General features: G+C 41.0%; 1 long non-coding RNA gene across 1 annotated transcript in view; it reads left to right on the plus strand.

Annotated features, from left to right (window-relative positions):
* The window catches only part of LOC140705646 (uncharacterized), a 48022-nt gene extending 42110 nt beyond the window's left edge, over nucleotides 1-5912 (plus strand). Inside the window, exon 3 of the long non-coding RNA XR_013542906.1 lies at nucleotides 5823-5912. This is a non-coding gene — a long non-coding RNA (uncharacterized LOC140705646). The remainder of the gene's footprint in view (nucleotides 1-5822) is intronic.
* The last annotated feature ends 10731 nt before the right edge of the window (nucleotides 5913-16643 follow it).

The raw sequence follows: 16643 nt of genomic DNA on the forward strand, positions 1-16643 counted from the left end.
TTTAACTGCATAGCTCTGCTTTAGCTGCTTGGGAGGGAGGGTTGCTTTCTGATGAATTGTTTCAGACGAGAAGTGCTGTTCACCTGAACTTACGCTGGGACAAGCCTTTGCCAGGCTTCTGGTTACAGTATACAGTGGTGCCCCGCATAGCGACGTTAATCCATTCCGGATTAATCGTCGCTATGCAAAAACATTGCTAAACGGAACGTAAAAAGCCATAGGAATGCATTAAACTTCATTTAATGCGTTCCTATGGCTCCAAAACTCACCGTTCAGTTTCTAGTTTATTCACATAGGAAAGGACTGTTGCCAGGATCCATAAGGGGCTGGATGTCAGCATTGGTATTTGACACCAGGTTTTGGGGGTATTAGGATCATATCTCTGACTTATGCATTAGGAAGATGATTGCAGGCTGAAGTAAAGAAAGGGGTCCAGTCTAGGATACAAGGGTACCCATATCCCCACAATTGTAAAAAATTGGCCATTGATGGCTGGCTAGTTGCATAGATGAGTATGAGGCAGCATTATTTATGGCAGCATCATTTTTAACATATTTTGGTACATTAAGGATTAGTGAACTGGTAACTACAGGAAAGAGTGATCTGACCAAAGTAGCATTACAATGGCAAGATGTTAGGTGAGAGATTAGTACGGTCAGGATGCACATTTGCCGGTCCAAGGCATAGCAGTGTGGCAGAGGCGCTGATATTACTCTAGCACCATGTTGTATAGTGGAGCTATGCCCGGTAAGAGTGGGTGGTGCATATTTGGAAGTCGGGGCAAAGACAGGATTACTTCTTGGTGCGGAAAGACATTCTCTTTTAATGATGGAAGATGATAGACCTGGCACTGCATAAGGTGGGAATTCAAGGTTTATGGTTTGGTGCACATTCTGCTAGAATGGGTGCTGCTTCAGCTGCAGCCACCCTAGGTTACCATAGGTCGATATTCAAAGGCTTGGGCGTTGGTCATTCAACAGTTTACCGTGGATATGTCAGAGCACTCCCTCACGTCTGGGGAGGCACCTGCTTATTTTCTGTTGTTGCAGGTCCGATAGTGATGGCAAAGTGGCTGCACATTATGACGTGTTTCAGGCAGCGCACTATGCAGTTAAATCTCTCTCTCTCTGTGTGTGTGTGTGGGGGGGTAATTTGGGCCTCAAAGATAGAGCTCTGATCGAATGGAAGGAGCTTCGAGGAACTCAGTGGGGCCAATTCTACAGAGTGGCTGCATTTGGCTTGCAACCCCCAGATGTGTTGTTAATACACTTGGGAGGTAATGATTGGGCCTGTATAGTTGAAAGGCCTTGATCTTAATGTAATACATGACCTCAGATGGCTGAGGACGACTTACCCTGCTGTGCACATTATATGGTCCACAATCATCCCATGGCTCGCGTGGAGAGCAGAATGCCATGTTCAGCAAGTTAACACTGCGGAGGAGTGTTAACAGAGAAGTAGCAGAGCTGAATGTAATGGCCGTGGATCGGTGATTGGTCACCAGGAAATCTGCATGGACAGGCCTGAGCTCTTTTGGAATGCCCAGCACATTAATATTGTGTGGAGGAGTATTAACAATTAAATGTATTGGGCAGTGCACAATGACCTTGGATTGGTGAATGGTCACAAGGAGATCAGGATAGGTCGCAAGGATAGACCCGAGCTCTTGCAGAACGGTGGAGTGCACTTCTCGCACAAAGGTTCAGATTTATTTCTTAAAGATATCCGGGGGGGGGTGTGTGTGTGCTTTTGGAGCTTTGGAGATTGGATGGTGGGCATGGACTCAGCGTTGCTAGTCCCTATAGTATGGTGGGTAGTGCGGATAGAACAGGTTTTGGTGAGTCCCCTCGCAATCACAGGTAATGTATAGCTCCTCTGACTGCCCAGAGCAGTGGATTGTGTGATTACAGTGCTGGGGGGGGGGGAAGATGCACTGGGGCCACACCCGAAACAATAGTCAACAAAGAGAAGATGGCTTGAGGTCTGCGGATGGTCAAATTTTGACCGGCTGGGTTCTTGCTGTCTTCATGACTGTGAGAACTTGGGGCTAGGGACTCGCCCATTGTTTGGTAAGGGGTCCGTTGAGACCCCTGTGCAAAACGTGATTCCTCACTACAGCAGGAAGCCCCTTTTTATGGTGGGTGATAATGATTATTCAATAAAGTGTGGCCCATGTTTATCCCAAGATACTTGTCTCGCGTCATTATTCCATTATTCCAATTTGCAAAGATGGGTTATTTAAGCCAAGGAAAAATAACAATTATTAACAATATGTTCATTATTTAAAATTTTACCTTTTTCTTCTCTATGTATTTTATCAAAATGCCAAGACACTCCTTCTTTGTGACAGCAAGTTACCCATTTTCTTCAACTTAGAGGACTCTTGTCTAAATGAATTGCAAGGCACGTCACAAATACTGTCCAGTTCTACCGAGAATACTTGGCAAATATATTTACAGACTTCTGTGTGCATAACACACTGAGGTTTTTGTGTATACATCATCGCTACTTGATGACAGAATCAGGATCTGACACTGCATAGTAACATTCATATTGTACATACAGTGGACTCTCGACTTGCGAAGGTCCCTACTTACGAACATTTCGAGGTACAAAAAGCTCCTGCTGCATAATTTCGGTTCGACTTGCGGTCAGAACTTTGACCCATGAAAGGCAGAGGGAAAGGGCAGGAAATTCAAAGCTGCCCCCGCTGCCCTCTGCCTCCCATCCTGCGGGGACAGGAGGCAGAGGGCAGCAGGGACAGGAAACAGAGGGCAGTTGGGGCAGCTTTTGAAGCCCGGCAAGCCGAAAGCCGGCAGCAGGTGTGGAGCGGCTTTCAGCTTGCCGGGCTTTCAAAGGTTTCAAAGCCCGGCAAGCTGAGAGCCGCTCTGCGCCTGCTGCTGGCTTTCGGCTTGCTGGACTTCAAAAGCTGCACCTGCTGGCCTCTTGTCTCCTGTCCCTGCTGCCCTCTGCCTCCTGTTCCCATGGGACGGGAGGTAGAGGGCAGCGGGGACAGAAGGCAGCTTTGGAAGCCTGGGATTTTTTTCTTTGGCTGGAATGGATTAAATGGTTTTCAATGCATTCCTATGGGAAATGGACCCTCAACCTATGGAGTTTTTGACCTGCGGCCACCATTCCAATATGGATTAATTCCGTAAATTGAGGGTCCACTGTACTGTTATACTACTCAGGAAGAGAATTTACATATCAGAATCTGCTATTACAAATGTGTGCATTACAAATGAAATTTCCACCAAATGGAAGTTGGATGTGAGATCAAGAAGACTGCCACAGTCCAGCAGTAGAGTGAGATTGATGAGGAAGGCATTTTTCAGTTTTGCTTTCCATCAGGAGACTCCTGTCACCACAACATTTGAAAGACCTGGCCAGAAAGATGCCTTGGGGTAGGTAGGGTATTTCCTCAAGGCCTGGCCCTGATGGCAGGCAAACCCCAGAAGAATAGACATCAAATCAGTTTTCTCTCTTTAGTCTTGCCCCTACACAAGAGGGCATCCTGCTATTTAACACCTGAGTGAGAAAAGGTACTTTCAGGATGAACTGCTCAAAGGGAAGTTTTTGCTGTATTTTGGAAAGCCTTAATTAAGAATAGGAAATTTTCCTTTACTATCTTCACTGCTTTTGAGATATTTAAATATGTGCCCAAGAAATGTTGTGGGTGATAACTTGGTTGTGGTTGTCTTTAGTAAACGATCTAGGCAGGATGAGATATGGCATTGGGTGGTTTCACAAGTGAGTGTTGCAAAGGCTATGTCTTCAAATCATGCTTTTTACAGTATGAAACTAGAAGCATTTAGCAAAACTCTCAATAGAAGAGCAGCACTCAAGGATTTGGGGGGGGGGAAATTAAGATATTAAATGAGCATGAGAGAGCCCCTCTAGTTCAGTTGAGTTACTATCAATAAACCAATCCATCCTCCATGAAAAAATTCTTTTGCCTATCCAAGTGACACCTCTTGAGCTAATAATGCAAAACTTGTCATCCACGATATACATATATGCCAGATTGCAAGCTGATCTGATAAAGACTGCCAGGGCGACAGCACATTGAAAAGTGCTGAAAATTGACACATCCACTCCTCCTCCCCCGTCTGCCCAGTTTCTAAACTGGCATATATCATATACTTCTTTCTATACTACTGATGGAAGTTATTCAGAAATGTTGAGAATGAGTCACTTTGATATGTTTGGCGAAATTCTGAAGAGTGTCTCAAATGTTATTAAGGTTTTTGTGCCACATTAAAGTATGTTGCAGAAGGTACTGGCATGGTCTAGAGGGGCGGGGTAAAAATCAAATAAATAAATAAATAAATAAATAAATAAATAAATAAATAAATAAATAAATAAATAAATAAATACTGGCATAATCATGCTCTGCAGACTCAGCTTTCACCCCCTTGAGGTAGAATGTCCCCAAGAATCTATAGCCACCCACTGACTCATCTCCAATGGAAACTGACAAACTACTAACTTTCATTCTCTCTTGTGTTACCTTTTGTCTGTTAGAACTAGTTGTCATTTTAAAGCACAGCAACAGAGGTATGGGTGAACTCACAGTAGCATTTCTTTAGGAACATTGTAAATTCACGTGCCTCAGAAGGCAACACAGAACCAGGACAAGGCAAAGTATATTTGGTGGTCCCAAGCACTCCTTCCTCCCCATCTGAATCTGGGCTTGAATAAAACAAAGGCAAAGTATGGGTATCTGGGGGATAAGTTGTAAGCAAGCACAATTGGTGACATATCACACCATCAATTCCAATCATAACCATACCTGATATGGCCTTAGTTTCCAGTACCCTGGCTTTATGGAATTAGTTTCCCATGAAATACCCTTAACTTTGGTTCTAAACTACAGACTAGATATTTTCACAGCTACAAAACAGCATCTGAAATGTTGTTATATAGCTCTGCATGTGTAGCACAAATGATGGTATGATCATCACTCATTGCCACTGATGAAATGTTTCTTTGGTGATTTGGGAGTACATGTGACTTGTACACAGTGCAACTAAGTCACACCCTCAAATCAATAAAGTAAGCCTGTAATCAGGAGTTATTTCCTGCTGCTTCTGATGTCTTTCCTATTGTGCATGAAGAACTGTGCAACAGGATTTTAGCCAACATTTTATTAAACACTGAATCCTATTGTTTAAATACACTAGTGTAAGTTGAATAGTGTAAATTGCAAAAGCAAGTTGTTTCTAATGAAGGAATGGGGTCTCCTCTTTCTTACCACACACCAATTTACATCATGTCTTGACTGCAATGCGCTCAACATGGAACTACCCTTGAAAAGAGTCTGGGACTTTTGATTAGCACATCATGAAGCAGTTGGGTTGCTAATTGGTACACAGTTTTGTGATCATATGACCCACATACTGACCTGCACCAGTTGCCACTTGCTTACCAGGCCCAATTCAAGGATTTGGTCTTAAACTTTAAAGCCTTAAATGGCTTGTGGGCTGGCTTGGGGCAAGCCTGCCCAGAAGTTAAGATCTTGAGAAGATGCCCTCTTAAAAACACGAGCCATTTCAGAGATCTATTTTACCAGCTTGTGTGGTTCTTAGACTATGGGATGTACTCCCTTCTGAATTATGATCTATTTCCACTTTGACTAATTTTATGAAGGAAGCAAAAGTAAATCTTTTCAGATGGATTTATGATGTATAACCTGCCTCAGGAGCTTTAAAAAAACCTTTTGTGCATTTTAATTGCTTTTAATGTATTTATTTGTTTTAATGGTTTTACAGTAAGGTTGGTTAAATGTTGTAATGATTTTTATATGGCTTTATTCTTTTAAGGAAGACCGGAGGGCCTGACATGCTCTTGTCCATGGGGTCACAAAGAGTTGGACACGATTTAACAACTAAACAACAACATTCTTTTAAGAAGTTTGTAAGTATCCTTGGGTGCTATCTTTTAGTGGAAAGGCAGAGTATAAATATAGAGTCTGTCTACACTGGCATACAATATAGCTATGATATATGGTTTCCTGAAGGCCTTGTTCATTTGTGTTTCTATTTAAAACAATTCATTCATCCCCTTTAACATCTGGCCCATATCTTTCTGGCACTGTGTGGCACAGAGAAAAAGACCTTATCTGCTTGTGTGTCTACTTAAAATGATTTGTTCTTACCTTTCAAGAGCTGGCCAGTATCTTTCTGGCACAGGGTTAGGGCATGCAATGTTTTGGGCATGATTCCTTGAGATGCAAAATAGCTCTTTGTTCTACCTTCCCTGATGGGTACTTGAGTTAAAATAGATTGCAGTGAAGATAGGTAAAAGTAAAGGTTCCCCATGACATTTAGTCCAGTCGTGTCTGACTCTAGAGCGCGGTGCTCATCGTTTCCAATACATAGAGACAGCGTTTTGTCCGAAGACAGTTTCCATGGTCACGTGGACAGTGCAACTAGACAGGGAACGCCGTTGCCTTCCTACCAAGGTGGTACCTATTTATCTACTCGCATTTTTACATACTTTCGAACTGCTAGGTTGCCAGGAGCTGGGGCAAGAGATGGGAGCTCACTCCCTTGTGTGGATTGATCTTACGACTGCTGGTTTTGTGACCTTCCAGCACAGACACTTCTGCGGTTTTACCTGCAGCGCCACCACGTTCCTGTGTGGAATGTGGACCTTTTAAGCACCAGCCAGATTACACTAAATTTCACAGTGTGGACAGGCCAAGTTAACAACAGCAGCAGCAGCAGCTATAATAATAATAAATTGCATGCCTCTGCATGACAAGAAATTCAAGTCCCAACTCCTGAACTAATAGCAGTTTGTTACTGTGACAAGTACTGTTTGATGTACACTAATGTAAGTAATAGGTTTTTAACCATTTAGTTTTAAAATATCATTTCCAGTCAAATTATCGGTGGCTTTTAAAAACACACACGAAACACTTTAAATTTGGCCTTCAATTTAACATCACGTTTATATAGAATTTTAATAAGTATTAATTAAACATATAACCTTGATGACAAGGCATAAAGGGGAATTGCAAAGTGCAGGTGCCTTAGGCAACCTTCCCCGCCTCGTCAACAGATAATACAAGATTTTCAGGACTATTTACCTGTTAATCAATAAAATATAAGGCATTACCATAGCAACCAGCATAATGCCTTGGCAGCACTTATGTAACCTTTGGGACATACACAGCTTTTCAGAGTAGCAATTATAGTATCTTAAGTGGCTAGAAACGGTCTTTTACACTTCAACCTGAAACTCAAAAGGCATTACAGTAGTATAAAAAATGCAAGCTATCTCTTGTAAGATGCCAAGCATTTTTGTAACATAAATGACCTTCTTCTCTGTGACCTTGATTCCCCTCTGAAGCTTGTAGGTTACCTTTTTTCTTATATTTCTTTTTTAAAAAATGGTGTCCTAAATAACACTCCAGAGACCTTCCGATCACAGAGCCTTCCTTCATGCACAAAGTTTTGTAATGTACAGTATGCAGCAGTAAGCTGCAAAATTAGATTGCATACTTCAAACTATTTCTCTTGTTTCACCTGAAATACTGCTGTGGGGCTGCTGTTTAGGAGCAGAGCCAGGGTCAGGAATTCAATACTCCACTGTACCTCCCAGGAGAAGAGCCAGTCTGTGTATTCTTGGTACAATTCTAGAGAGCACCTAGAAGGAGGGAATGTTATATGGCAGATGATCACTACCTAGAAAAGCCTGATAAAGATTTCCCTAAGTCAGAATTGGCTTGACAGTACACGTTACAATTGTTATTATATATCAGAGTATGGCAGCCACCTCATGCTCCAGATGCACATTTATTTATTTATTTATTTATTTATTTATTTATTTATTTATTTATTTATTTGTTTGTTTGTTTGTTTGTTTGTTTGTTTGTTTGTTTGTTTGTTTGTTTGTTTAGATTGATGCCCCACCCATTTAGTGAGCATGCCACTACTATGGGCAGCATACAAAATATAATACAAAATAGGCAGAAAGTAGCTGTAAGGTCCTAAAGAATAGGGTGGAGTTGGCCATGCAGTCTACCTTGAGGCCCTTATTTCAGTCTGTTACCATTGTGTGGGTTGAAGGATGTTGTCATCACTACTAAAATAGGATTCAATTACCAGTCCAATTAGGCTTTTGCTATGTTGAAGAAGGTTGAGTAAATATATTATGTGACTTAAGTCAGCCCTGTCATATATTGTTAAAATATGCTCATAATTAGTTCTATATTCTACTCCATGGATAGGCAACATTTTGGTATCTAGACATTGTTGGACCTATCAGCCTTCATTAATAGCTATGTTAGTGAGGGCTGATGAGAGTTATAGTCTATCAAAATTTAGAAAACCATAAGTTGCACTAGCTATTGTTATTTTGCCTTTACCATTTCTGTGGGATACAAAATTAGGCTGAGTCCTTACCCACCACTCTTCTTTATTGTTCAGATATGATTTAGTTTATTTTGACAGATACTTGTCAAAACATCTCAAAATGTGAAGTAAGACCGGACACAAAGGTGAACAAGATACAACGTGTTAATGTTCTGACTCTCTAGAGCTAAAAACTACTTTCACCTATATCAAGAGCTTAGAGGTAACTCATTACAATTAATATTTACTTAGCACTATTTATGTTTTTATAATAAGTGGATAACTAAGTTCTGCTTTAAAAGTAATATAACAAGTAATATTAATAATATAATAAGTAATGCTTTAAAAGTAATATAACAACCACCCAGAGTAGACCTTTGGTCTCGATGGGTGGGATAGAAATTCAATAAATAAATAAATAAATAAATAAATAAATAAATAAATAAATAAATAAATAAATAAATAAATAAATAAATAAATAAAATTTCAAAGTTAGCTTTTGGTGTTTGGTGTTACTAGAAAAGGCCCTTTTAAGGAATTTTCATGGCCTTTATTCAGGTTTTTATGCCATGCTGTTAACAGTCCTAAGTAGCACGGAAAGTTATGTTTCATTTAGTCTGCTATATTTTTGGAAGTATTTCCAAAGTCATGACTGGATGCAAGAAGGAACCAGAGATTATTTCCCAGCAATTTTCTGGGAATCAGTGAGGAAAATGTGATGCATTGGTAATACACAGCACAGCAAATTACCCTTGCAGAGAGAGGAATGATAATGATAATGACAATTGGGCTGCCTGGAGTAACAAGTAATATGAGTTGTCTTTAAAATGATGGGCCAAGCTCTGTTTATATCTGTACCCAGATACAGTATCCAGCCTTCAGCATTTTGTTGCCAATGCTATTGGAAGTACCACAGTCTACATTTATCTAGAATGGTGGCTACGTCAGCTCAAGAATATAAGCCTAAAGGTACAGTACTCGTGGATGCCCATGTGTAAAACCATTTCTGTTCACAGCAGAGGAAATAAACTGATAATACCATTCCAAGTAACAAATATTTTAACTGGAAACTGCTTGTTCCAGTGTCACATGCCACATCAGCCTTGCCCTTTTTTTATAAAAAAAAATAAGCTAGATATTTAAAAAGTGTTCCTGACATCCTTTGTGCATACATTTAGAATAACACAATTTTCAGATGGGCTTTTTTTACGTGCTTCAAAAGAGTACCCTTTCCTTGCAACCATTCCAGTTGAGATTTACAAAGTCAGTTTGGTACACGTGGTGGTACATGTATTATCCTGGTAGAGACCCAGGCTTTGGCTGACACTGCAATAGAACAAATATATACCAGACAATGCAATCCAGTAACTAATGGTGTCTTTTTTCTTCCAATCTGGGCAAGCCCATCTGTTATCAACTAAGTCCATGATGCCAATAGAAGAGTCCAAGTGGAAATTGATTTGTGTGTTCTAACAGTTATCACATTTACCATCTGACCCTGTGTGGACAACTCCTAATTTGCATGATTATATTGTAAATAATCAAGTTTGTATGATTCCCCCCCCCCCCCGAATGTATGTTGTAGAGCACAATCCCCTACTGCAGTTCCTTGAAGACTTGCATCATATTTACTGTGACCACTGGTTATGAGATGGGGAAGGCATGTAAGCAAAATGCCCGGAACGATGCCTGTTTTCAGAACAACAAGTGAAGTCTCACTGAAGGTTCATTGATAAGTGGACTGTGTAACATTAGCTTTTAGAAAGAAATCCAAGGAAAAATCCAAGAAGGTACAGACTGGTTTGCTTAACATCTGTTCTAAGTAAATTTATGGGAAGTGTAATTAAAATGATAATAGTCAGACATACTGTAGAGAAGGGCAAGCCTTGCTGGAAAAGGATCAACATGGCTTCTATCTCACTAACTTTTTATAGAGCTCTTTGAAAGTACCAAAGCACTTCCACGTTGTCAGGATTAAGTTTTACTTTATTCAACATCTTCCATCCTCAAAGTACTTACTTAGAGGTTTCATGGCCTGAGAGAAATAAAGGGAAAATAGGTGGTGTTGTAAACAGAGTTTGGAATGATAGGTCTAAAAAAGGAAATGTTATTACATTTCTTATTGCATCTACCCCAGCAAGCAGTTGCTAACCATCTCATTGGGTTTAGTTGGTTACATTGTTTTCCTTTTTTAGAAAAGCAAAACAAAATGAAACACAAACTCCCCCCAACAGTCCAAAAGAATTTGATGAGGGCCTCCCTTCGCCAAAAAATAAAAAATAAAAAAATAAAAAAAAATAGTTTTCCCTCATCATTTTTACACTTCCCCCTTTTCTATTCAAAACCCAGAATGGAACCATGACTTCTCTGAAAGCCTACAGGTGTTCTGAGAAGCCTTCCAGAAACACTTATTATGTAATTCTGCTAGGGTGCTATAGAGTTTTAGTTGTAGAATTATCTAGTCTTGACTGCTTTCTCCCAACCTTCAGATCATTCTGTCATATCCATTGTAGAACACCAAGTCCAAAATGTACCTAGCAACATGGACCAAATATCTTCTTAGAAACATGGTAGTCTCATTGCACAAAATCTTCCATCATATGCCAAAATCTCAACCATATCAATTATAAATGTCTTACCCTATTTAAAATCCATGTTGTTGAATGGTTATATTCACAGAGGCCTATTAAAAGTTAAGAACTAGCTCAAGGGCATTAAATAAGTCTTCTAGTTGACCAACATTCACAGATGGAAACTCCATCTGAATTTCATTACATTTTAAACAATAGCTGGAAAAATACAGATAGGTTCAGAAGCTATTATCTAGGCCATAATTCAGGCAGTGACAATAGGGATTTTCATAGCCCTTTGTGTTCTGCTCTGGAATTCTTTACTCTTTATGTTTGTAGATGAATTCCTCATCTGCTTTTGCAGCTGGTAAATAGCTGAAAAAGTGGATATATCCAGGGAGCTTTTGAAACAATGAATAGCCCATCTTACCAAAGGCTCAGTTTTGTTCTCAATGAGCATCGTGCTGTTGTTGCTCATCAGTATGAAAAATCCAATTGGGGCATGATAGGTACATTGCATTCTGGACTGATATCAAAATGAAATGTACAGTTCTAATAATGAAATGATTAGATTCAACATACTGCGTACTTTTTAGTAGCAACACAAATAATGTTATGTGTTTCCCCATTTCACTTTTAGAAATACTGTAATCTCCACTCTAAACATTAATTGTCCTTTCATATTTCAAACCCTGAATCTTCAGGACATTATAATTAGTAATAATTATGTGCAGTCAAGTCCATTCTGACTTATGGCCACCATTTCCAGAGTTTCCAAAATATAGAGCTCTCAGAAGTAATTTACCATTCATTTCTTCTGGGGGCGTCCATAGGCTATGTCTGACCTGTTTTGAAGTGTCCACTTTTACCACCATGGATTGAGAAATGTTCTGACAAGTATCGAGGTTCTAAACGTAAGATTATAAAGGCTGGCTCTCATCCCAGATGACACAGTAGGGAACTGAAATCCCAGTTTCTGGCTTTACAACCAGATAACTGAAGTACTGTGCTATCCAACCAGTTCAGCATATTTTACTCTATTTTTTTTAAATGTCTGGCTGGCATTTTCTGAAGATGGGCGAAGGGGATGCTGAATTGCATGTGTGCCATTAGAAATAAAGATGGAAACCTAACATTTTCTTCTGCTGAAGGTTTGAAATATACTTTCAAACATTTCAGTGGCCACTGCAATAGTACTACATATAACAGACAGTGAAAATGGTTTGCTTCTTGATAGACTACTGGAAAACATCATTGGGGAATTTTCTGTTAGGTAACACCTAGCATTCCTCTCTCTCTCTCCCTCTCCTTTATTTATATATCACCCTATTAGTGCACACACTATTCTGGGCAGCTGAGAAGTTAACGTTTAAAAATCTCAGACTCCACATTAACAATACATACGACAATATGGTGATAAAATACAAAAATAAAATAAAAGAAAGAACAAGAATAGAAAAAATAAAATGTCGAAATTAATAGCATCCAGGAGACTCACTTGTTAACTATTCAAATTGTTGAATAGTTATGCTTTCAACAATTTCCTGAAAATAAGTACGGAAGGAAGCTGTGTATCTCTTTTGGTAACCTACTCCAGAGACTGGGGGCCACCACCAAGAAAGCCCGATTTCTTGTCTTCACCTTGCTGGCCTTCCTCATTGTGGCCACTTATAGCACTATGGATTGAGAGGAGTGGGTCTAGATAGTTGATTTATGGGAGAAATGTTCTGACAAGAATTGAGGTGCTAAACCATTAAGGGCTGTATAGGTCATAAGCAGCACCTTGAATTAAGCATAGAAACTGACAGGATTCAGTGAAGGCGTGCCACAACTTGGGATTTATGTTCAAATTTACTAAACAAATAAATCAGTCTGGCTGCCACATTTTGGACCTGTTGATGTTTCTGTGGTTTTTCAAGGGCAGCCGCACATAGAGAGCATTGCAGTAGCCTGTTTTTGAGATCACCAATGAAAGAACTATTCTTATTAGGCATTTCTTATCAAGGTAGAGATGCAACTGGGCAATCAACCAGAGTTAATGAAAGGCACTCCTGGCCATGGGCAATATTGGAGCCTCCATAGAGAGTGCTGGGTCCAGGAGAAGCTCCCAAACTGCAGACCCAGTCCTTTAGGAGGCGTGTAATCCCATCAAGGTTAAGTAAATTTCCCTCTAACCAGTCCGACAATCCTCCTAACAGTATGATCTCCACTTTATATGGGTTTCAGTTTCTTGGCCCTCATTCAGTCCATTATCAATGCTAGACAGTGCTCAAGTTCCTATAGCATCAACTGTTGATGAAGCAAAGTAGAGATAGAACTGTGTATTATCAGCATACAGGTGATAGTGCCCAGACCCCAAATCTCTAAATGATTAACATTAAGCTCCAAGCAGAGCGTGGTGGCCGATCAGCTCCAGGCTCACCTGGACGAAACAGATGCCCTGGATCCATTTCAGTCGGGCTTCAGGCCGCGCCACGGTACTGAGACGGCATTGGTCGCCCTGTACGATGACCTGTTGAGGGAGGCCGACAGGGGCAAAATCTCCCTGCTGGTCCTCCTCGACATCTCGGCGGCCTTTGATACCGTCAACCACGGTATCCTCCTGGGCAGGCTCTCTGAGTTGGGAATTGGTGGCTCGGCACTTGCCTGGCTCCGTTCCTTCTTGGGGGACCGTCCCCAGAGAGTTCAGCTTGGGGAGAGCATCTCGGCCCCGTGGAGTCTCAACTGTGGGGTTCCACAGGGGTCGATTATCTCCCCAATACTGTTTAACATCTATATGAGGCTGCTGGGTGGGGTCATTAGGGGATGTGGGGCTTCGTGTCATCAATATGCTGATGACACCCAGCTCTACATCTCCTTTTCACCCACTGCAGGTGATGCTGTCCTTTCCCTTCAGCGTTGCCTGGGGGCTGTACTGCAATGGATGCAGGAGAACGGACTGAGGCTGAATCCGGATAAGACGGAAGTTCTGAGGGTGGGTGCCCCCGTGGTAGGTGGCTTGGGTGGCTCTCTCACATTTGGGGGGACCACCTTGGCCGCGAAGAGTGGGGTCCGCAGCCTCGGCATATATTTGGACCCGACGCTCACCATGGAAACTCAGGTGGCGTTGGTAGTCTGCACCGCATTTTTCCATCTTTGGTGGATTGCCCGGCTGCGACCCTACCTCGACACGGGAGCGCTCACTACCTTGGTGCATGCGCTCGTAATCTCAAGATTAGATCACTGTAACGTGCTCTACGTGGGGCTGCCTTTGAGGCTGACACGGAAACTTCAGGTGGTGCAGAATGCGGCAGCCAGGCTCCTTACAGGAGTGAGAAAATATCAACACATCTCTCCAACGCTGGCCACATTGCATTCGCTGCCCATCTGTTTCCGTGTCAACTTCAAAGTTTTAATGCTTACTTATAAGGCCCTAAACGGTTTAGGACCTCGATATTTGGCAGAACGCCTCCTCCCAACAAGGTCTACCCGGATCACCCGCGTGAGTCAGGAGGTGAGGCTGAGGAGCCTGACGCCGAGAGAGGCCCAGAAGGAGAAGACACGAAACCGGGCCTTCTCGGCGGTGGCTCCTCGCCTCTGGAACAATCTCCCTCCGGAGATTCGCGCGCCCCCCACGCTGGGCACCTTTAAAACCCAATTTAAAACATGGCTGTTTATTCAGGCCTTCCCTCCAGCCAACTCTTGATTTTTTCTTACTTTTCCTTTTTATTTTTAGTGCTGTTCTTGTCTGATTATTATGTATTTGTCTATGTTTTATTATTTGATTTTATATTTGGAAGCCGCCTAGAGTGGTCCGGTGGGCCAGACAGGCGGGGTATTAAATAAATAAATAAATAAATAAATAAATGAATGAATGAATGAATGAATGAATGAATGAATGAATGAATGAATGAATGAATGAATGAATGAATGAATGAATGATAATTAAAAGGCATTGAGGAGATGGTTGACCCCTGTGGGGCCTGACAGCAGAGATCCCAAGGGGTAGAGACTGCATCCCCAAGCTACAGTACTGTATATCATCTGGGATCGGCCACCTAGAAAGCATCAAAACCCAGAAAGATACCATGGTTCCTGGTATCAAAGGCCACAGAAAGATCCAAACAGACCAGCCAGATTTTCTCATCTGCCTCACTTAGCAGATCATCTTGCAGAGTGACCATGGGATTTATCATCATTTCTTTTAAACAGGAAGGCTTTCTGAAAGAAAGGCATTGATAACATATGAGACACATTCTACTGTAGTATCCTTGGCAGATTTGAATAACCATGATGGGCCAGTGTCTAAGACAGAGCAATACCCGTACAGTGTGCTAGTGCCTTGTCAATATCCTCAGGCCTCCTTAACTTTACTATCATCCAGAAGGACTTCAAGCAAATACTGCATTGGGCCTTCTGTTTCAGCATAGGAACTATCTGGGTAAACTCCCTAACTGGAGATGTAGTTCCCAACAATTGAAAATTCTAAATCAATCAATCATGACAAGTAAAATTGTGGAGGCATGGAAGAAACAGAAAAATGGGAAAGCCCCTGGACCAGATGGACTTCCAGCTGAATACTATAAGGCATTGGAAGAAACTATTATGAAACTGAATAGAACACTAAACAGCAGCAGTCCACATTTCAACATTTTCTTGAAGGTGCTATTTGTAATAAGTATCTGGTTAGGTATCTGGCTGTGGACCCAGAGGTTGGGAATTTGATTCTCCACTGTGACTCCAGAGAGAAAACCCAGCCTGTGTGGCAAGGTTCACATTCCCAGGATGCCCCTCAAGAGAAGGGAACGGTAAACCACTTCTGAGTACTATGTACAATATGTGGAAAATCCTGAAAAGCTTTTGCTGTAAGTCAGAATTGACTTGATGCCACATGATTATTAAGGCAAAAAGATCAATATTTCAATTCATGTTTTTCTTGTCTGGTTAAATATATGTTGCTAGAAAAGGCAAAGATACCAATATTATGAGCAGATATTTCCTTTTAAAAAAAATTTTAGGCTCATCGAGAAAAGGAGACTTGGACACATTTTTCCCAAGTGTCTGCTTTATGCTATTCACAAAAGATTTTAAATTATGAATAACTACTAAATCACCATAATCCCTTTCATATTAGAGAAGATAGCAGCTTCCCAGGAGGACTGCAATCTGTCCTGTCAACAGCCCTTAGATTAAGTGTCTTAATCTGATTAAGGGCAGATGAAGAGTGCAATGACATGATAGAATTTCAGTCTATCCTATTAATTAGCCTTGGATTAGGGGATCTTTTCTCTCATAAAGGCTGCTAAAATTGGAAGTGAAAATGAGAAGGAACAATGTCTTACAATGCACTGTGTTACATACCACACACATCGTATGGAAGTTCACTGCTGTGTTGTGGGAAGTTTAAAATTGGCCTCAGAACTAAATATTTATTCAGAGAGACATTACTGTAGAATTCTTTGTGACCATCACAAAAGGAACACCTGATCCTACTGTTCCAATAAATTTGGTAAGAAGGAAGAGATAGATGCTTGCACCAGCTTCTCAACTCAGACACTCCCAAAAGGAAGGCATTTAAAACACTATTTTTTAGATAAATTGATAGTAGGATGCCTTCAGAACATCTTCCACTCAAGGGAAAAGGTCCATTTTAGCATGATAAACTGCACATATTTAAATTAGCATGTAAGTCAGTTTCTGAATTATTCTTTATTATTTGGAAAAGTGATACAGT

Source organism: Pogona vitticeps, chromosome 3, assembly GCF_051106095.1.
Source record: "Pogona vitticeps strain Pit_001003342236 chromosome 3, PviZW2.1, whole genome shotgun sequence".
NCBI classification, from domain to species: domain Eukaryota; kingdom Metazoa; phylum Chordata; class Lepidosauria; order Squamata; family Agamidae; genus Pogona; species Pogona vitticeps.